This window comes from Ictidomys tridecemlineatus, chromosome 4 (assembly GCF_052094955.1).
Source record: "Ictidomys tridecemlineatus isolate mIctTri1 chromosome 4, mIctTri1.hap1, whole genome shotgun sequence".
Lineage (NCBI taxonomy): Eukaryota > Metazoa > Chordata > Mammalia > Rodentia > Sciuridae > Ictidomys > Ictidomys tridecemlineatus.
In genome coordinates this window covers 62,655,346-62,679,096 of record NC_135480.1, presented here as the reverse complement: position 1 = coordinate 62,679,096, position 23,751 = coordinate 62,655,346, and the positions used below count along the sequence as shown (strand labels likewise).

The 23,751-nt window shown below is 35.1% G+C and overlaps 1 protein-coding gene across 1 annotated transcript in view; it reads left to right on the top strand.

Annotated features, from left to right (window-relative positions):
* Pgm2l1 (phosphoglucomutase 2 like 1) overlaps nt 1–23,751 on the top strand; it is a 62,550-nt gene that overhangs the window by 884 nt on the left and 37,915 nt on the right. The window lies entirely within an intron of this gene.

Below are 23,751 nucleotides of genomic sequence, written 5' to 3'. Positions count from 1 at the left end.
TCTTTATACACTCCCTGTATTCTATCGTATCACCTTTTGCTCTTGGGGAAAGAAAAGATTCTCTTAACTCTTATTTCTTTCCCTTGCTGGCCTTTGTTTTCTGAAAGTATCCTATTCAAAATATGGTGTTTTCTAGGTTTCATATGACATTCCTGATATGAAGTTGTTTTTGGTTTACCCCCTCCTCTGCTCTCCCCCTCTTCTTGTACAGGCATATGGAATGGATTCATGAACACAGAAATAAAAAATACAGCTGTCTCACTTGTAATAGAAGCTATTGGAGACTGTAAGGGAGGATGATAAAACAAGCTTTTGCTTTGTCAGGTGCATAAAAAAATACATTTGTTGAAGCAGAGAAGGCAACACATTTAAAATTGAATTAATAATACTGAATTAGGGGATTTGCATGGCAGTATGGGAAATCATGTTGTACAAAAGAATTTCTAAAGGACAAGATTTCTGAAAAAAAGTTTATTTTTACTTTGTTCAATCATTCATTCAGTAAAAACAAACAAACAAACAAACAAAAACCCTGAGCATTTGAATCATCAAATCATCAAATTCACGTTCTAGGCCCTATTAGGGCCAAGAAATACTAGTGGTGAGGAATATAGAAAGGCTTCCTGTCTTCGATAAGCTGTCAGCGGTTAGGGATAACCAGCAGATAAGCTATTATGATGAGGTATTGGGCATTAAGTGGTCATGTGCATCTTGGCCATTCTGATTTTTCTGGAGTCTAAACCAGTGCTTCTCAAATGTAAGTTGCTTATAGATCATCTTCAAGGTCTTTAAATGCAGGTTCTGATTCAGAGATCAGGGGTGGAGTCTGTGAGGCTGCCTCAGAGTGAGCCTCCAGGTAATACCAGTGATGCTGATTTGTGGACCACATTTGGAGTAGCAAGGCTTTGTCTTTTGGTACCTATTTTGACTATATTTTCCCTAATCAATGTCCTGATTAATTTTTAAAAGACTGGTTGAATGATTAACATTCATTAATTGCCCATGTTATGCCTAGATACTGTGGAGATATGTTGAAATATTTAAAAACTATAAATTGTACATAATAACACAAGACTAGAATAATTTTGGTGGCAATTAAATGGTTTATAGATATCTAGTTTTCATAGAAATTCAAAAGTGGGAGTGATCTGTGGATTGGGATGGTCAAGGATACTTTATGAGAAGATAGAATACATATAAAAAGAACAAGGAATGCTTTCATTGAAAGTGGAATAAAAAGTCTTAATTTATTTGAAAGTGCCCTCTACATAAAAGGAACTGACTGAAAACCTATAAGAGATAGAAAGATTAGACAGACATGAATCAGACCTTCAGAGAATATAGAAGGAAAGATGAAACAAAGGCTAACAAATATAATGCAGGGAGCAAATAATAATTGCCCTTAGCAAGAATAGATTTAAATACTTTTATTAATTTATTATTAGAAATAATAAATATCTTCATGATTCATTTTTTTAATTTAAAATTTTTATAAATGTTCTTTGTTCACAAAATGGGAAAAAATTACAACAAACATAAACATACATTTTTCAGATATGGTACCTCCCATCACTTGAAAGCTATGGTAAAACCAAATGATAAACCAAATGATTCGTGATCCTGAAGAATCCAACCACATTATTATCTTTTTTTAAAGAGAGAGAGAGTGAGAGAGAGAGAGAGAAAGAGAGAATTTTTTAATATTTATTTTATTTTTTTAGTTTTCCGCCGACACAACATCTTTGTTTGTATGTGGTGCTGAGGATCGAACCCAGGCCTCACGCATTCAGGCGAGTGCGATACCACTTGAGCCACATCCCCAGTCCAATATCTTTTGTTTTTTGAAACACCAAATTATTTTGGAAAAACTGCTGTGAATGAGATAGGAGGCCTCTTAACTTCTTTATATTCATATGAAATAATTCTTAAGAGTATCCATATAGTATTAGAAGGCCCTTCATTTATCATTATATGTGTGATCATGATCCCTTTTTTTTTTTTTTTAATTGGTTGTTCAAAACATTACAGAGCTCAAGACATATCATCTTTCATACATTCGACTCAATTGGGTTTTGAACTCCCCAGATACATAATACAGACTCACTTCTGTTACATACTCACATTTTTACATAATGGCATATTAGTGACTGTTGTATTCTGCTACCTTTCCTATCCCCTACTATCCCCCCTCCCCTCCCCTCCCCTCCCAACATCCCTCTCTACCTCCTCTGCTGTTGTCATGATCCCTTTTTTAATGAAGAAAATATTTTAATTGGGAAACAAAAATGTATATATTGTAGATGGATATTGTAAGTAAGCTAGGTTAAGTCCCAGAGCACTGAAATTTAGAGGACAGAAATGTAAAATAATAAATCAGATTTTTAACATTTATTCCATTAATTGTTGATAGCACACATAGTCTTTTAATATAGGGAAAATGAATTTAACACCTGATTAATACCTATTTTGTTAAAAAAGGAACCTACCAAATAGTGCTGATTGTTAATGACTATAATGGTATGTGATAAGTTATAAACTGATCTGAGGGCAATTTGCTATTTGCCTTGGCCACCAAAATTACTAATTTTAGCCTTGGTGGTACTTTAAAATATCTTCACGAAAGAAAGTTACTTGTGTTGAGCTTTCAGAATTAGTTAAGATTTAGACTTGTTAAGGTAGAGAGGACTATGACAAGCAGAGATTGGAACTTTAATGCACGTAGTTAGCACATTTGTTTCTATTATAGCTCAGGGTACATAGATTTTTGGAAAAGTGTGAAGAACAGATCATAGCAGGGCTTTAGTATGTGTTTAGTGGCTTTGAACAAATAAAGTGTATGTAAGTTTTAAAAATAGTGCAAAAAGACAGGGTTTATTGGGGGCAATGTAGGGTTTCCCATGTAGTTCTCATGGGGTAACTTTTTGTTGGTACATTTACCAGTCTAAGGTCTTACCTCCCAGTTTCCAGGCCTTTAGTCCAATATGTTAAGCATACCCTGTCTCAGTATGGACTCATCATACTCAAAGTCACAGAAACTGATGTTCTATTTAAGAACGCCTTTTTATTAATTTATGGTACGGATCTAATAGCTAAGTGGATTTGTTTCTAGCTAGGGCATTTTATAGATCCAAAGGGAAGTAAAAGAAAAAAGAAGGTTTTTGGTGATTATGAAGCCAAATCACAGGAGGTCAGATATATGATGTAAAAATTTAACAGCATCAGCCTATATCAAGTAAATGCATCCATCTTCACGATGGGACAACCCTACCACTAGAACCCAATAAGTCCATGGATCAAGGTGTTCTTCCTCCAGGCAGTGCACAGATAACTCTTCCACCAGAGTACTCTTCTCTTGTGTTCTGGGGCTAAAGCTTCTATCTCCTCCCCACTTCTTTCTTTAGTGCTTTCATGTATTGTCAAATTACAGACATGTCATGCTTACCTAGAAACCAGGTTTTCTTTAACATAATAACTCTCCTGTTTCTGATCCATCATGAATTTTAACTAATAGTGGTTTTATATGCTATAAAGTACTGTCAAACCTTGGGTGGGTAAATGGGTAGGGATTGGGACTAAGACAACACTGGGCAGAGCTGCTCATCCAGCTGTAGTAGCAACAACAAAGGTGTTGAACTTCCTATATATTGACAACAATGTGGAGGCAGAAACTGACTGTTGAATTTTAAGAAATAGTGAGTAGAGTACTGGTCTGAAGAAAGTAGGTCTGCATTGAGAAAGAGTTGACTTCACAGTTGAAGGTTAAGCTTATCAAAAGCTTGAAAATAAAAGACTTTGGTATAAGCCAATGATTTTCAAACATCTAACAATAGAAGGTTTTTCAACCAAACTGTAGCCTAAGTAAAAAGAGGATGAATTCCTTTTTAAATCATTATTGTATGATGGAAAATAGATCCATGAAGCACCTCTGCAAAGTTGGTCTAGTCCAATTTTATTGTGGAGAGACCCAAGAAAGTTGTAGAAATCATCCTTTTGTGGAACCTGAACTGAGTTTTCCACTACTTTAATACAATTTTATAATACTAGTTTATATAGCCTTTTTGTTCACATTTTCTATACTTTACTCAATTTAGCACTCAATCAATGAAGAATATAGAATACATATTGGCCTTATGAACTTTGGGAAATGTTTATGCTTATTCTTAGAATTTACTTGTTTCAATCTTTGTACAGTGGTCTAAATCTCATTTGATACAGCAACCCTATATGGTAGGAATGTGGTAGTTATCCCCATTTTTACAAGTAAAGAAATAGGTTCAGAAAAGGAAAATGATTTACTCAAGAAGATATGACCTTTAAGTGGAAGATTTGGAACTAGAACCTGTCATGTGACTTTTTACTTTAGTCTTCTTATCACTGCAATAGATTTTAAAAATTGAATATTCAATAAATATTAGTGATATCATAACCGAGTTTCAAGGACCTCATTAAATCATTTTATTGGCTTTTGTAAAGCTAGAGGATATAAGATACTGTAGAATAAACTGTTCTGGGTTTTTTTTTTATTGGTTGTTCAAAACATTACAAAGCTCTTGACATATCATATTTCATACATTAGATTCAAGTGGGTTATGAACTCCCATTTTTACCCCAAATACAGATTGCAGAATCACATCGGTTACATATCCACATTTTTACATAATGCCCTATTAGTAACTGTTGTATTCTGCTACTTTTCCTATCCTCTACTATCCCCCCTCCCCTCCCCTCCCATCTTCTCTCTCTACTCCATCTACTGTAATTCATTTCTCTCCTTGTTTATTTTCCTATTCCCCTCACAACCTCTTATATGTAATTTTGTATAACAATGAGGGTCTCCCTCCATTTCCTTTATGCAATTTCCCTTTTCTCTCCCTTTCCCTCCCACCTCATGGATTTTGTTGTTGTTAAGAGCTGCTCAACAGTTGCTTTGGTCTCCTTGGCAACAATATTCTCCCTTTGTCCAAGAAATTTAGTACATATAAATGAGTGCTTAAATTTTTTTCTTTTTAGAATTAACATTAATTTTTATTTCCAAATTTCTTTTATTCTGCTCAATTTTCAACACTTTATTTTCAATTTATTTGTACTTATTTTGGATAAATACATACTTACAGTTTTTTAAAGATAGTACAGAAAGGATTATCATGGAAAGTAGAGCTCTTAATTGTCTCTTCTCTTCCTTAGTTTGCTCCTTAAATGCCATTTTTAATGATTTTTTAGTTATTTTTGCAGTTACCATGAACAGACAAAATAATATGCCAGTGCCATTATTTCTTGATTTTAAAAAAATTTTAGATAGTATGTCAAATATATGCCTATACTATAAGAACATGGGAGCTCGCTCACACTATTCTCTGTGTCTCCTTCATTAGTTCACTTTACGTTGCTAAAATAATACCTGAGATTGGGTAATGCATAAAAAGAAGAGGTTTATTTAGCTCACCATTTTGGATGCAAAAAAACACAAGACCTGGTAGTGCCATTGTTTTGTCTCTAGGTAGGGCCTCATGGCTGATGGCCTCATGGTAGGAGCATAAGTAAGAGGGATCACATGGTAAGATAGAAAGCCAGAGACCTTCGAGGGGCCAGCCTTCATTTTGTTTTGTTTTGTTTTGTTTTGTTTGTTTGTTTTTATTAACAACTCAAATGTGTGGGAACTCACTCCACAAAACTAGCATTTCCTTCCCAAGGCAGTGCCTATAGTGACCCAGTTACCCTTCACTAGGCCCCACCTCTTAAAGCTTCCAGAACCTCAACATCTCCACACTGAGGACCAACCCTTTAACACATGAACTGTTGGGGGACAGACCACATCCAAACTATAGCACTTCCTAAATTTTGCTAGTTATGCTATTAGTCTCTTACTTATTTCTTTGCAAGTTTAAGTAATAAAGAAGTCTGCAGGACAGTAACTCATAAACACAGACCTTCCAATTGGCCATTCTGTTTTAGAGAATACTGGCAGAAAATATATTCTATGTACAAAAATAGAGAAAACCCATGTTGGCTTCCTGAAAAAGTCTGTGGATGTCAGTAACTAAGGAACAAGTTATATGAAGAGGGCTGGGGTTATGACTCAGTGGTAGAGCGCTTGCCTAGCATGTGTGAGATACTGAGTTCAATCCTCAGCACCACATAAAAATAAATAAATAAAATAAAGGCATTGTGTCCATTTACACCTAAAACAATTTTTTTTAAAAAGCTATATGAAGAAAACAGTTTACATGAAAAATAAAATAAAGCAGTAAACATATACACAAAGAGATAAAACAGGGAACAAAAGATCTTAAATTTCTCTAATTAAATTAAAATAGAGGGGCTGAGGTTGTGGCTCAGTGATAGAGTGCTCACTTAGCATGCATGAGGCACTGGGTTCAATCCTCAGCACCACATAAATGTAAAATAAAGATATTGTGTCCACCTGAAGCTTAAGAATAAATATTTTTAAAATTAAAATTATTTTCATCAAAGAAAGATACTATGAAAAAGAAACAGAAAACAAGAATGAGCTCTAGGAAATTAATGAGCTCTAGGAATATAAAGTGATTCCACCTCCTGCCAAATATAATAAAAAATATAAAAATTAGAGTTGGGGGGCTGGGGTTGTGACTCAGTGGTAGAGTGCTTGCCTGGCATGTGTGAGGCCCTGGGTTCAATCCTCAGCACCACATATAAACAAATAAAGTAAAAAAAAAAATCTATTGACAACTAAAAAATATTTTTTAAAAAGTTAAAGTTGGAAAAACATGCTAAAAGGAAGTAGGAAATATGAGAGGAGTCTGATACGGAATAACTACTCCAGGAGCCTAATGTAAATATTCTAGTTGATAATAGTGCACTAGATCCACATTGGGCTTCAGAAAATATATCTTGAAAAAGAACGCAATATCTATGCCGTATTAGTAAAAAAAATTGAAAGCTTTGGTGTTATGGTGAAGATGGCATTTTTCTGTCAACAACAATATCAAAGAAAAGCAGTCAGTCTTGGAAGGGAGGGAGGGTGGAAGGGAGGGAGGGAGGGAGGGAGGGAACAAGGCGGGGAGGGCAGGCCTGAATAAGCAAGAAGGGAGGAAAGAGAGCTGACGTTTAGCTTAGAGGCAGAGCACTTGCCTAGAATGCATGAGGCCCTGGGTTCAATCCCCAGCATCACTGGAGGAAAAAAGAAAGGACAGACTTGAACAAGCTGAAAATGAAGCAAACTAAAACAGGGCATGATTTTGAAGATTTAATCAATGGACCTTAAGAAAAAAAGACATTTGATTTTAAAACTCATAGGTGACACAAAATGAAAGTTAAGAGAAGAAAGCTTAATCTGAATCCATTGTGGGATCTAAAGTGAAGAATACTTAGATGGTTTTAACTTAGTGTATTAGTCACCTTTCTATCCCTGTGACCAAAGTACCTGTGTGAACGATTTAATGGAGGAAAGGTTTATTTTGGTTTATGGTTTGAAAGTCCATAGTTAGCTGACGCCATTGCTTTGGGCCTGAGGTGAGACAGAATATCATGGCAAAAGGGATTTTTGGAAAGAAGCTGCTCAGTGCGTGGCAGCCAGGAAGAAAGGACAAATTATAGTTCCTAAGGGCATGTCTCAGTGACATATTTTTCCAACTATGGCTCATCTGCCTACAGATTTTCCCTCCTCTCAGTAATCAATTCAAATTACTAATCCATCAAATCCACTGATTAGGTTAGAGCCCTCATGATCCCATCACTTCCCTCAAAACCATGCTTCTGCACATTTCTGCATTGGGAACCAAGACTTCAACACATGAACCTTTGGGGAACATTCAAGATCCAAATCACAACACCTAGTGATTACAGTATTTTAAGGATCAAAAAGAAGACAAAGCACACAATTGAATTATTTTATTATGGTAGAAAACACATAACACAAAAGTTACCATCTTGACCATTTTTAAGTTCAATAGTGTTTTTTTAAGTGTACACACATTGTTGTGTTACAAATCTTCAGAATTTTTTAAATCTTGCTGAACTGAACAACTTCCTGTTTCCTCCTTCCTTTTCCCCTAGCAACCACCATCTACTTTCTGTTTCTACAAATTTGATTACTCTAGGTACCTCATATAAATAGAAACAATTGGACAGTATTTTGTCTTTTTGAGACTGGTTTATTTCACTTGTCATAATGTCCTCATGGTTCAACCATGTTATAGATAAGTTTTAATCTTTAAAATATAAACCACAGATTGAACCCAGGGGGTGCTTAACCACTTAGCTAAGGTCTTGCTAAGGTATCTAGAGCCTCACTAATTTGCTGAGGCTGGCTTTGAACTCAAAATCTTCCTGCTTCAACCTCCCAAACTGCTGGGATTACAGGTGTGTGCTATCATGCCCATCAATAAGATTTGATTTAGATAAAAATGTAGATGTAATCATCAGCCTATTTGGTGTTTTGACTTATTGTGCTTTGTAATTGTGTTTTGAATCATCAGACTGTGTATCATTCAAATATTTGTTGAAATTACATCTGCTTCTCTATATGCACTGACTCTTTTCTCGTTGTCATTGTAATAAGTTCTCAAGAGGGAGAGGAGACAAGTGTTTAAGTCTTTCATTTTGAACTAAGACTCTTTTAGTTTTCAAAACTGGAGGCAGTTACACTGTCCTTCACTATGTGAAGGGATACAGAAAACTGGTATATCCACACAATGGAATATTATTTAGTGATTAAAAAGAAATAGGCTATAACGCTATAAAAAGACACGGAGAAACATTAAATGCAAATTGCTGACTGAAAGAAATTGGTGTGAAAAAGCTACCTACTATATGATTTCAATTACATGTCATTCCGAAAAATTTTGGCAAAACTACAGAGACAGTAAAATTATCAGTAGTTACCAGAGACCTGGGGAAGCAGAAAGGAAGGAGAAATAGGTGTAACATCTGTGATTTTTAGGGCAGCAAAGCTATTCTGTATGATACAATAATGATACATGTCCTTATAATTTATCTAAAACCTTAGAACTTTAATATAGGAAAAGTGAGCCATAATGTAGTCTGTGTATTTTACTAATAATGTATCAGCATTGGCTTAAGTGTATGAAATGTACACTTAATGTTAATGTTAATAGAGGAAACTGAAAGGGGATGTGTATGTGGGAGTACCCTGTATTCAGTTTTCAGTAAACCTAAAACTGTTCTAAAAATAGTATATTTATTTATTTAAAACTGTTCTAAAATAGTGTGTGTGTATGTCTAGATCTATATATGTGTATTTTTATTTATATTTGAAAGGGGAGAGATTCATATGTGAAAGTACTTTCTTTTCTAGACAATTTTCAATAGGTAGACAATAGGTAGACTTCTCCTTTGAGGACAGTCTCTGTCTTATTTCTTTTTTTCAGAAAGGATTTTTGTTTAGTTCCTTCAAGTCTTCTACAAGGCCATTAGAAAGCCTATTTGTTTATATCTTTGGTCTAGAATTATTTTCCCAGTCTCTTATTTTTTAAAATAATATAAAGAATCTAATAAAAGACATTTATCATCATTTGGTTCCTCCTAATTTTACTTGTGAGGTATATTGAATTAACAAAAGAATATAAATACTACTATATTCCATTAGTTCAGATTTTCATGGTTCCTTCTTGGATAAAAGTTAGATTTTTTTCATCTGTCTTTTTGCAGAGACATCATGATTGACTTGTTTAATTATTTTTACCTAATTTACACATTTGTTCTGCTTTGTAGAAATATTTCCCCACAATAAAAGGTTGACTAGTAATTTAGTGCAGGTTTTACTAAAGGAGTATATTTTTCGTTAGTGAAATGCTTTCTTCATTACTGCTAATTACTACTGAGGCTGCTGCCCTCTGGTGTTGGGAGCTAATGGAGAAAATGATTTATGCAGGTGGAGAAGAGGCAGGGAGATGCTTAGTGGGATAATGTCACCAATTCTGCATAGGATCTTCTACACAAAACAATTGAATGAGCACTATATTTCACTAAAATATGGAAATGGTCATATTTAATGGCAAAGAGTATGAGACCTATAATACTGTCGATGAAATATATTCTCTTGGATACAAAGGAATTTTGGTTTTCAGCTAAACAGAACCTATCTTGTTGGAGAATCTCTTTAACATAAATAGTAGTTTTGTTTTGTTTCTGCTTTAGAATTTTCTCACATCATTTTCTCTTTGAAATATTTAATTACTTATGCAAATAAAAATTAGAGAAAGATGAATGCCCACTGTGAGTGTTAGCTTCCTATCACACAAAATATCTGATATAATCCACTTACAAAGAGTTTTGGAGGTTCTAGTCCACGATCCATTGGCTCCATTGCTTTGGACTTGGGGCAAGGCAACCTGTGATGGCAGGAGCATGTGACAGAGCAAAACCACTCACCTCATGGACAGGAAGCAAAAGAGAGAGAAGATGCCAGAGTCTCACATTCCCCCACAGCACACCCCTAATGACCTAAGGACCTCCCTAGAAGGCCTACCTCTTAAAGTTTCTGCATCTTCACAATAGCGTTCCCCTGGGACCAAACCTTTTGGGAGACATTCAAGATCCAAACTATAACATGCACCTGTAAGGAAATGTTTAAATAAACTGGAACACTCTTCAGTGAAAAGTGTAGCACAGATCCATATGTATTAAAGAACCTCTGGATATAGATATAAATATAGATGATGATGATGATGATGATGATGATGATGATGATGATGATGATTGGTACTGGGGATTGAATTTAGTGGCACTTATCCACTGAGCTATATCCCCAGCCCTTTTTTGAACTTTATTTAGAGACAGGGTCTTGCTGAGTTGCTTAGGACATTGCTAAGTTGCTGAGGCTGACTTTGAACTCACGATCCTCCTACCTCAACATCCAATGTCGTAGGCATGCACCACCCGCCCAGCAAGACTGTATATTTTTAAAATTTTATTTTGTTGTGGTAAAAACATTTAGCATGAGATCCACCCTATTAACATATTTTCAAGTGTACAATACAATATTTCGAACTATAGGTATCTTTATTGTTGGTAGACAACTATTCATAATTGTTAGTATTTACTGAATTGAACACTTAAAAGGGTGATATTTACTATTATGTAAATGTAAGTTTTACTTCAATAAGCCCAACTTACAAAAAATCCCAAAAGTATACAGAAAGCCCTGTCTAAAATTGATATTGTACAGGCTATATAGATAAATCCTAATGGGTACTGTTTTGTTCTTATGTATGAATTAATGGCAAAAATACTTGATAATATTCACATTTTTCCTTATAAAATATTTGGGAAATATAATTTAATGTTAAAAACCCAATACTTGAAATATGCTTGAATTCACAGTAGCTTCTTATGAAGCAGAGATTTTTTTTCAAGGCATGCAAATTATGAAAATAGGCTGTAGCTCATTGTTAAAATGTGTACTTAGTATGTGCAAGACCCTGCATTCAAACCCTCGTACAAAAAAAAAGCAAAAACAAACAACAACAAAATTAATTCATGTTTGTTTGTATTATAGTATATTATCAACTTACTTTTTCCATATTTTTATTGGTGCATTATACTTGTACATAATGGTGGGGTTTGTTGTTAAATATTTTTACATGCATATAACCATGTAATTTGGCCAGTATTATTCCCCAGTATTTTCCATTTCTGATCCTTCCTCCCTCCCCTAGGTTCCTTTCCTTTATTCTACTAACCTCTCTTTGATTTATCTTCCCCCACTTTCTTTTCCTTTTTTCCCCTAGCTTTCACATCAGTTCTCTCATTTTTAAGTTTTTGTTGATCATGATATAAAATTTTTTGATATTTGAGGGAGAGGACATTAAGCCACTTATTTTGTATAAGCAAGAACCCAATTTTGTCTTTGCCACATGCATCTCAGGTAGAGCAATAATCTCCAGGATACATAAAGAACTCAAAAAACTTATCATCAAAAAAACCAAATAACCCAATCATTAAATGGACAAACGAACTGAACAGACACTTCACAGAAGAAATACAAACAACAAATATATGAAAAAATGTTCAACATCTCTAGCAATTACAGCAATGCAAATTAAAACTACACTGAGATTTTATCTCACTCCAGTCAGAATGGCAATTATCAAGAATAAAAGTAACAATTAATGTTGGAGAGGATGTGGGGTAAAAAGTGTAATGATACGTTGCTGGTAGAACTGCAAATTGGTGCAACTGCTCTAGGAAGCTTATGGATATTCCTCAGAAAACTTAAAATGGAACTACCGTTTTTCCAGTTATCCCACTCCTCAGTATATACCCAAGGACTTAAAATCAACACACTATAGTGATGCAGCCACATCAATGTTTATAGCAGCTCAATTCACAATAGCTAAGCTTTGGAACCAACCTAGGTGCCCTTCAACAGAAGAATGGATAAAGAAAATGTGGTACAACCCTAAGATACCATTTCACTCCTGTAAGATTGGCAGCCATTATGAAGTCAAACAACAATAAGTGTTGGCGAGGATGTGGGGAAAAGGGCACACTTGTTCACTGCTGGTGGGACTGCAAAATGGTGAGGCCAATTTGGAAAGCAGTATGGAGATTCCTGGGAAAGCTGGGAATGGATCCACCATTTGACCCAGCTATTGCCCTTCTTGGACTATTCCCTGAGGACCTTAAAAGAGCACACTATACGGATACGGCCACATCAATGATTATAGCAGCACAATTCACAATAGCTAGACTGTGGAACCAACCTAGATGCCCTTCAATAGATGAGTGGATAAAAAAATTGTGGCAGCTATACACAATGGAGTATTATGCAGCACTAAGAAACGACAAAATCATAGAATTTGCAGGGAAATGGATGGCATTAGAGCAGATTATGCTAAGTGAAGCTAGCCAAGCCCTAAAAAACAAATGTCAAATGTCTTCTTTGATATAAAGAGAGCCACTAAGAATAGAACAGGAAGGAAGAGCATGAGGAAAAGACTAACAGTAAACTAAGACGAATGGGGGGAGAGAAAGGAAGAGAGAAGGGAAAACATATGGAAATGGTAGGAGACCTTCAGTGATACACAAAATTATAAGAGGTTATGAGGGGCAAGGGGGTGGGGGGAAAAAAGGGGAGAGAATTGAACAACAGCAGAGGAGGTAGAGAGGGAAGATGGGAGGGGAGGGGAGGGGAGGGGGGATAGTAGGGGATAGGAAAGGTAGCAGAATACAACAGTCACTAATATGCCATTATGTAAAAATGTGAGTATGTAACAGAAGTGAGTCTGTATTATGTATTTGGGGAGTTCAAAACCCAATTGAGTCGAATGTATGAAAGATGATATGTCTTGAGCTCTGTAATGTTTTGAACAATCAATAAAAAAAAAAAAAGAAAAAAAAAAAGAAAATGTGGTACATATACACAATGTTAGTCAGCCATAAAGAAGAATGAAATTATGGCATTTTCTGGTAAATGGATGGAACTGGAGACTATCATGCTAAATGAAATAAGCCAATCCCTAAAAAACAAAGGCTGAATGTTCTCTCCGATATGAGGATGCTGACTCACTACAGGCGGGAGAAGGAGGAGTGGAGGTTCAGGATTGGCGGGGGAGTGGGGGGAAGGGAGGGAGGATGAGAATGGGAAAGAGTAGAATGAAATGGACATAACTTTTCTATGTTCATATATCAATACATGACCAGTGTAATTCCACATCATGTACAACCATAAACATGGAAATTTACACTCCATGTATTTAAGATATGTCAAAATACATTGTACTGTCATATGTAACTAAAAAGAAATTTTTAAAAAGAACCAAATTTTATAGAAATCAAAAATGGAAATTAATATCTTTGTAAAATATGATATTGTTATTTAGAGAGCATCTTAAGCTGTATTTGCAGTGTTATTTTGTTGTTGGCTTGCATTTTGTTAAGGAACTATAACTTCTGAAAATCTTGTAATATACTATTTAGGGATCAGTTAATAGCATCCACATTTCAAAAATTACATCTTAACTATTTATAATAGAAGTGTAATAAATATTTCATTTTTGACTTGAGTGTTCTGGCATTTAAATAGTTTTGTTTGTTTGTTTGTTTTAAAGGGGCTGTTTAACTTTCAGGATAACCTTTTTTTTAAGTAAAAACAAAAACAATTTTTGCTTTAGTACTGAGGATTGAACCCAGAACCTTGTGAGTGTTAGGCAAGCCCTCTACCACTGAGCTAGTTTCACAGACCTTTTTATTTTCTTTTAAAACAAGGTCTCACTCAGTTGCCTAGAGTGGCCTCAAACTTGTAATTCTCCTGCCTCAGCCTCCTGAGCAGCTGGGATTATAGGACCATCGTGCCTGGTTAGAAAACAGCTTTTTAACCAAACCAGAAGCTCCAGACAAAATGCTAGTTCCTAGATATGCATTGGTAACTGTGAGGAAAGGAAGAAGAGAGGACTGGGAAGTAGATATGAGAATTTAAAAAAAGAATTTAATTTGTTGTTTTTAGTCATACATGACAGTAGGGGAGAATTTAAGCTATATTCACAATTTATTTCTTTAAAAAGATTTGATTCAAATTAAGCAAAATGTTATGATTAACAAAATGGGAACTCTATTAATATTTTCTGTCTTTTCAAAAAGAAGAAACAAGTCTCATTGCTTCTTAATTTTTCTAAAAAGGTTCTATAGGCATCTAATGTAAAGCTTTGATAATCACATTTCTCTAAGAGTCTCTTTAGGCTACCCTCCACAATTCCTGTCTACCTCATCCTAATTCCATACTGCAGCAGATTAATTAGCCAGAAATTAACAATAAATAGAATCCAATGCCGGTTAAATCAAATGTAAAGGTTAGAAAGGGCAGATAGATCCCAAAGGGCACAGAAGTTCAATTTTTTTTTTAATTCATCTACTCTCTTCATTTCTGAGCCTGAGTTTATTGGTATACATTTTAAAAATGGGACTAGCAACCTCTAACAATCCTTGGGAGGATTAAGATTACTAAAATTTCCATTTGGTTCTTTTTAAAATTTTTTGTTTTTCCTCTGAGATATCTCATATTTTCCTTCATTGCAAGCATGTTTTCCTTAAATCACTGAGCATAGATAATAGCTGCATTAAAAATTCTCGTCTGCCAATGCTAACATTTGGATATCTTGGATTTGTCATCACTGATGATCTTTGCTTTTAGTTCTTTATTTGTTTGGGACTCATGGGTTGTGTCATAGACATTGTAAATACTATGTTGTGGAGATCCCAGATTCTGTTAATCCCTAGAAGAGTGTTTGATTTGTTTGTTTTAATAGGTTATTAAATTGGTTGGATTCAGACTACAAACTCTGTTTCTTAAACTACTCAAATCTCAATCTCTCTCTTCCTTCCTTCTTTCCTTCCTTCCTTCCCCTCTCTCCCTCCTCTTTCTTTCTTCCTTCCTTCCTTCCTTCCTTTCCTTCTTTCCTTCTTTCTTTTCTTTATTTCTTTCTTTCATTGGTGTCTGCCCCACACATATGTAGTACAAGAATCAGCCAGAGATTTGGGTAGAGTTTACACACAGAATGTGAGATTCTCCCTCTCTAACTCGGTTCTTTCTGGACACATATTCTAGTGGCTGTGGTGGCCTTGACTATGGCATTTCCACTGGTAATTTAGCCCCTATTCATGGTCCTACTAATATCTGTGATCAAAATAAATCATAAAAATGGGTAATTCACCATATGCTGTCCTATCTCTTAAGTGTTAACTCTTCTAGAATCAATTATGTTTTTCTTCACTTTTTAAAATCTTCTATCCTTTGTGGGCTTTGGTTTTGTTTGTTTTTGTATTTTGTCTAGAATTTATAACTATTAACTGTGGGAAAGTCAGATATGGTTGGATTTTACTTGATCATACAGAAAACAAATGGTACGTGTTTTTTGTTGTTGTTCTTTATTTTTTGGTGCTACTGGCAATTGAATTCAGTATTTTGCATATGCTAGGCAAGCATTCTACCACTGAGCTACATCCCTAGTCCTTTATATTTTATTTTGAGACAGGATCTCACCAAGTTGCCCAGGCTGGACTTGAACACTTGAACACTTAAGTAACTGGGATTATGAGTGTGTGCTACCGCACTAGGCAATTCATGATTTTTTTAAAAATGCCATTTAAAATTACTTATTTTTCTGTTTGTTGATATGCAGAAGTACAGTTAACTTTTGTATAATAATCTTGTATCTAGCAGCTGTACTATATTCTAACACATATAAAATTATTTGCTATTTTGGATTTTTTTTTTTTTTTTTTTTTTTTGCAAACTGGGAATTGAACCCAGGGCTTCACATAGGCTAGTCAAGCACTCCCTGCCACTGAGCTACATCCCCAACCCTTTTATTTTATTTTGAGATAGGGTCTCACTATCTCAGCCTAGGCTAGGGTTGAACTTGCAGTCCTTTTCCCAATAGCTGGGATTATAAGTATGTATCACCATGCCAAAATGTGTAAATCATTTCAACTGAAAAATATGAGTTTTGTTTCTTTTCTTTTTTTCTTTCTAGTTAAGACTATTTTCTTTTATTCTTTTCTATTTTTAATACAGCTACCCATTATCAGTATCAGGAAGTTTCTATTCCTTATATTTTAAGAATATATATATATATATATATATACACACACACACACACACACACACACACACACACATATACACTAAACATACTGTTTAAATTTCATAGGATTTTGAATTTATAATGATCTATGTGGGAGGCCAACCTTATGGGTGACTGAGTTACACTCCCCAGCTGGGTGCTGAGGCGCTCAGTCACAGAAATGGGTGTGTCTTGCTACAGCCCCATGGGTGAAGCTATGCTCACCTGTTCCTTTGTAATATAACCCCTTGCCCTATTTAGGATAGAATCTTCCATGGAAGTGTCTTATGTGTGTCCCCTCCTCTTACTGTGCCCTTGGGTGTGGCCTACCTAGGTGTCAGTCAACCTGCTGACAGTGGACATCATGAAGATAGACTCAGCCCCCTGAAACCTGACCCCTTACCTTATTTGAATAGCTTCTCCTCAATAAAAGGGGTTAGCGTGTGCTCTCGAGCTCTCTCTCTTTCTGCAGACCCTTAAGGTCAGAGGAGCCGTCACAGCGACCCCAAAGAAAAAGGTATTTGTGTCTCTTGTGTGGTTATTTCGTGCAGCCCAGTTAGCCCAGTTTAACTAGAGTGACCCCTGAGCCTTTTAGTCGAGAGAACAGAAACCCGGCAAATCTAGTATCATGTTATTTTAAGGAATATATTTGTTTTTGTTCCTTGTTCCTGGTGCAGAGCTTTTGGAATTTCCTGAGTTACAGGAATGTCTTTTGTGTTTTGTGTTTCAATCATATCTGAGTTTATGCTTATGAAATGACTTAAGTGGAACCCCTGGATATCCTTAGAATTGGGCTGGTCACCAGAATAACCCAAGTGATAAGAGGATTGGACCTTTCAGCCTACCTACCAAGCTGTAGCCTCTGGGGAGGAGAGGCCAGGGGGCTGGAAAGTGATCTTGATGACAACTCAACAACTAGATCCAGAATGCTTCCCAGTTGGTAAACACATCTCAAAGTACAGGAGGGTGATGTGCTGGAGACAGAATGGAAATTCCATGCCTCCTCCCATGTATACCTTGCCATATTAATTTCTTCCATTTAGCTCTTCCTGAGTTGTATCCTTTATAATAAACTAGTAAACTTAAGTATTTTCCTGAGTTCTGTGAGCTGTTCTAGCAAATTCTTGAACATAAGGGGATGGTCTTGAAAATTCTATCTTCTGATCTTCTAGCTCTTTGATCAAAAGTATCCATGGCCCAGAATTTGGGATTAATATCTGAGGTAGTGGTCTTGTGGGACTAAGCCCTTTAACTAGTGATATCTGATGCCAACTCTAGGTTGATAGTGTCAGAAATTAAATTGCATTGTTGAATTCTCAGTTTGTGGACAGAGAGGTGAAAAATTGATTGATGTTGGGAAAGATACTATGTGTTTGGTGTCAGGAGAAAAAAAACTCAAAGGTACAGTTTATAGTACATGGTACATATTCAACAAATATTTATTAAATAAATGGATAATTTTATTTTCCCCATAAGTTCTTAAGGTCTTACTTATTTTAATTTTTGCATAAGTTGTGTTATGAATTGGAGCAAGTAGATATATAATTTTATAACTTTGTAATAGATAAAAACCATATTTAGGGGCTGGGGTTGTGGCTCAGCAGTGGAGCACTTGTTTCTCAGGAGTGAGGCACTGTGTTCAATCCTGGGCACCACATAAAAGTAAAATAAACAAAGTAAAGGTATTGTGTCCATATAAAACTAAAAAAAATTAAACCATATTTAATTAATTTAGAATACTTTGTAAACACTTGAGTGCTACTAAATTTGTCCTTTGTATTTAAGATTGAAATGAATGGTTAGGTTTTTTTTTTTTTCAAACAAAATATAGTATAAGAGTTGAGATTCAGTGAGAGATTCTAATTCTGAATTTAAAAAAATACTCAAAAATTCACCACTTTGAACCATATATATTAAGTCAGTGACCTGTATGCTTGTAATAGAACTTAGGAAATATTCTTTTTTGGAGTCAGGGCTTAGTGTGCTTCTACAGAAGGACTTTTTTGTTACAGTAAGGTCCAAGTCAGTAGTGCTTGTTTGGATGTCATTACCTTATAACAGATGTTTATTTTTGTCTTCCAGATATAATCTGTATCTGTATCTGCCAGGATCTGTTTAAAAAATTAAAAAGAAAAGATCATTTTAGTGCGAAGCCCATCACATTATCCAATCCTAAATACTCTTAAAATGTTGCCAAATATAGATTTGTCCAGAACATGCTTGTTTAGACACAGATTTCCTGGAGTGGCTCCCAGAATTTACTCTCAGTGAACCCTCTATAGAAGGCTAAATAAAACAAGCTGTGATGTTGACCTGTACTCTTTAGGGTAGCTATGAAGGGTGAAGACAGGAAGGGAGTAGATAATATTTGCATCAGTGAGTAACCAGCTACTAGACAAGGCTTTTCTAGATGTACTTACATTCACACGCATACTCACTAAATGACATTCTCAGGCATGTAAGATCAAACATGGATCTTTTTTCTTCATCAGTTGTTTTGCATTGTTTAGTCAGCTTTTTTGCTGCTGTGACTGAAAGACCTGACCAGAACAACTATAGAGAAGAAAAAGTTTATTTGGGGGGCTCACAGTTTTGGAGGTCTCAGTCCATAGGCAGCTGGCTCCATTCCTTGGGACTTGAGGTGAGGCTGAGCATCATGGCAGAAGAGTGTGTTGGAGGAAGCAGCTAATATGATAATCACAAAGTAGACAGAGAGAGTCTGCACTCCTCAGATACAAAATACATACCCACAGGCATGCCTCCACCCCTGCCCAGACTCACCTCCTTTAGCCACACCCCACTGGCCTTTTGCCTCCACTCAGTTGATCCCATCAAGGAATTATCTTACTGATTGGATTAAGGCTCTCATAACCTTCTTGCATTATCTCACACATAAGCTTTTGGGGGACACCTCACATCCAAACTATAATATACATATGAATAACTTTAATATATTAGGATAAATTAATATAAAAACTTACACTGTAATATGACATCCTTATAAATCTATTTTTCTTTTTTCCCATTTAGCCTTTGTCAATAAGCATATCTAGTTTTTCCTTGCTTGTTAGCACAGTGTAATTAAATTTGTGGGGTTTTTCCTACTTAACACATTTCCATGCTTATTATATTTTCTATTCTATATAATTTTTAATTATTTTAAAAATAGCCTATACATGCACAAATACTTAGTAAACACTTGAGTGCTACTAAATTTGTCCTTTGTATTTAAGATTGAAATGAATGTTTAGGGTTTTTTTCAAACAAAATATAGTATAAGTGTTGAGATTCTGTGAGAGATTCTAATTCTGAAAAAAAAAAAACCTCCAAAATTCACCACTTTGAACCACACATAGTAAGTCAGTGACCCATATGCTTGTGATAGAACTTTTTAATATGCTGCTACTATAAATAGTGTATATAGTAGAATATGATTCTGACAGTGTACTGCCCTTTGCTTTTTTCCCATGTGTGTGCTTCATTCCAAACTAACAAGTCTTACTGATGAATATTTATGTTCCTTTTTTCCTTTTCTCACTTTCAGTTATTACAATGTAAGTACTGTTTCTAGTATACAATCTTCAGATACATGTTTAAATATCTCTATGGAATCAATTCCTAGAAATGGAATCATGAGTCAAGTGTTGTGTATTTAAAATTTCACTAGAGGTGGGTGCAGTGGCTGCTTAGGTGACTGAGGCAGAATTGCAAGTTTGAGGTCAGATTCTACAACTTAGTGAGACCCTGTCCCAAGATTAAAAAAAAAAAAATAGGGGCTAGGGTTGCTGCTTAATGTTAGAGTGCTCGCCTGGCATGCATGAGGCACTGGATTTGATCCTCAGCACCACATAAAAATAAAATAAAGATAGATATATGTCCACCTAAAACTAAAAAAATAAATATTAAAAAAAATTAAAGGGCTAAATGTATAGCTCAGTATCAAACCCCAGTGGGGTGGGGGGAGTAAATGCTCTATATACATGTATATTTGAGTGTTTTTCATAAGCATATATTTAATTCTGAAGGAAAACTTAAAATTATTTGTTTTTAGGTCTTTTATCTTAAAAGTTATACCCTTTGGGCTGGGGATGTGGCTCAAGTGGTAGCGCACTCGCCTGGCATGCGTGCGGCCCAGGTTCAATCCTCAGCACCACATATAAAGATATTGTGTCCGCCAAAAAACTAAAAAAATAAATATTAAAAAAATTTTTCTCTATCTCTCCCCCTCTCTCTCTCTCACCCTCTCTTTAAAAAAAAAAAGTTATACCCTTGTTTAGAAAATTCATTTCTATTGGAAGTTCTTAAAATAGTTTTTTTCTCTAATATTTACTTTTTCTAAAAGAACATGGCTATTTTGCCACTATTATGAATCATAACCAGTGGACACATATTAAGCATCTTCTATATACAAGGAACTGTGGATAACAGATTAAAAAGACATTTAGGAGGGCTGGGGTTGTAGCTTGCCTCACATGTGTAAGGCACTGAGTTTGATCCTTAGCACCACCTAAAAATAAATAAATAAATAAAAATTTTTAAAAAGATTTTAGGAACACTGTCAACTGAAGATACTCCCATTATGTGAGTAATTGATTACTGGTTTTAAAGGAATTCTCACTATCTTGACTTTTTTTCTGAAACTTATTTTTGGTAGCACTGTACTTGGATTATAAGAAAAATATAGAATACCAAGAACATATAATCATTTTCCTCAAATGCTTGCAAAAAAAGGACTTTGATGAATGTTGATTTAATGTATGGATGGGGAGAAAGAATGGTTGAGGGTAAGAAGGAGAAGGAGAACTGATAGAGGATAGAACTCTGTATGGAAAAAGATTCGTTCAGACAAGATTGTCAGAAGACAGTCTTTATTTCACACTAGTCACAAACATTATCTACTGTATTGCTTAGGGCACAGTCTGAGCTCAAAGACTGTAAAATATAGTGTCTTGAAGACAAGAGAAGATACTGTCTCTCACAACATTCAAAGGAGAGAGGGGTAGTATGGGGCTGGTGGGGTGGCTGTCCCATCCTCAATATATGACTGCCCCTAAGTAACTACTCCAGCTTTCATATAACTCAGCCCATTGAGGAGGGATAAGACTTAGAAAAGGACACATTTAATACTTTTCAGGCAAGACCTAAAAGTGGAACATATTTCCATTTCTCATGCTATTGGCCAGAACTTAGTTATGTAGTTATACCTAGCTATAAGGCAAACTGAGGTGTAGTCCTTGGCTAGGACAAATAATTTTTCAGAGCATAAGGTTCATTAGGAAAAAAGTCAAATGCTGACAAAGAGATTGAGTTCTTGACTAGATTCCAAAGTGAGTCTTAGGTCTGACAATCAAAATGTTAGAATTGGAAAGAATCTTTCTTTTTTAAAGGTATATAGAGAAACTGAAAACTAGGAGGGGATCTTTTAAGATTAAATGTAAACCCCTAAATTGTACTGATGAGCCTCAGGGAGGCTTATTTGAAAGAAGAACTCAAACCTTCCAAGTCTTAGGCTGTAAAGAGGCTAAGAACATTGTGGTAAGAGCCGAACCAGGACACAGCATGAGCTGAAAATACAGACCTGGAGAGTGGAGCCATTTCTTTCAACCAACCACTTTTATAAAAAGTTTTAAGGGTTATATGAGTAGTTCTTTCTGTATACTAAAAACTGTATACTAAGTATTAAGTAGTACAGGCTAACCATGGTAACAAATGCTTCAGAATTTCATTGGGTTAAACAATGGAAGTTTATTTCTTGTTCACATTACAGTGCAACACTGGCCCATGAGATATAGGAAGTAAAAAAGAGGGCATTTTGCTCCATGAAGTCCTTTATTCTATCCTTTTACAACAAACTCCTCTTGGTACTTGGTTACTAAGTGAATGGGAAAAAGAGGATAGGCAGGGGAGGTTTTATGGGTTAGTCTTGGAAATGATGCACATCTCTTTTTTCTCTCATATGCCTATTTTTAGAAGTAAAGATACTATAATGAAATTACCTATTCATGGTCCTAAAACTAGTAATACATGCTACTGAATAGAGCCCTTGAATTTGGTGTTCTTAGTAGTTTACATGATCACTTACTGATAAAACCTGTAGAATTTGAAAAGATACCAAATTCAACATATCTGCTTGGAATCTAAAGATCAAGGGGAGATCAAATGATTGGTTCAGGGTTATCTAACTAACCAATTGCAGACTTGCAATCAGAATCATAGTTCAGTCATCTTTCCATTACCCTATAATTATCCACTGTGCTGCTGAGCAATAATTGGATTCTTCATTTGACATGTCAGAATATCTAAGCAAGATTATGAACATTTGAACTATTTTATGTTGACTACCTTATATGAGAAATACTTTTTATTTAAAAAATATTTTTATTGTTGAAACTTAACAGAGATAAGTGTTTTTGAATAGTAAAATTCAGCTCAATGTATGTGCTTTGGTAGAAAAAAATAGTGTAGTTTAAAAAAAAAATTTGTGGTTGTAGATGGACAGCATGCCTTTATTTTTTGTGCTTATTTTTGATTGCGGTGCTAAGGATCAAACCTGGTGACTCATACATGCTACACAAGTGCTTTGTCATTGAGCCACAACCCTGGCCCCAAACAAGGTGGGGTTTTTTTTGTTTGTTTGTTTTTTGTTTGTTTGTTTGTTTTTTGTTTTTATGTTTAGGTAGCTTAACTTTTGAAATAATAAACATTATAATTTTTATCTCTCACATTAATCTTGGCATATCCAATATTATGCGTAAGTGCTAACAGTATGCTATATTTCAAGGCTTATTTTCTGTTTTGGAGATAGTTAACATCTTCATTTCCTTGGTTGATTTTTGTATTTGTTGATTATTCAAGTAAATATCATTTGTATGAAAAGTATAGTCATTCAAGTTTTTTTTATCTAAGCCAATTCATGCTAATTTCTACCAAATTTTAAAAATATGGAAATTAAATTTAAAATTATACAAAAATCCTTTAAATGAAAAACATTGATTGGTTTAGCATGACTATATTTTGGACTTAATAAGGAAGCATCTGATTTGGAAAACCTGCCCTACTCCAGAACTCTGGAAATGGATCGTCAAGCTGGCTGATGCTCAGAAGTAAATGTCAAGCTGTGTTCATCCTTCAGCTTTTCAGATTGCAGTTTCCTATTTTAACTTCTGTTTAAAAAGAAACTTTACATTTT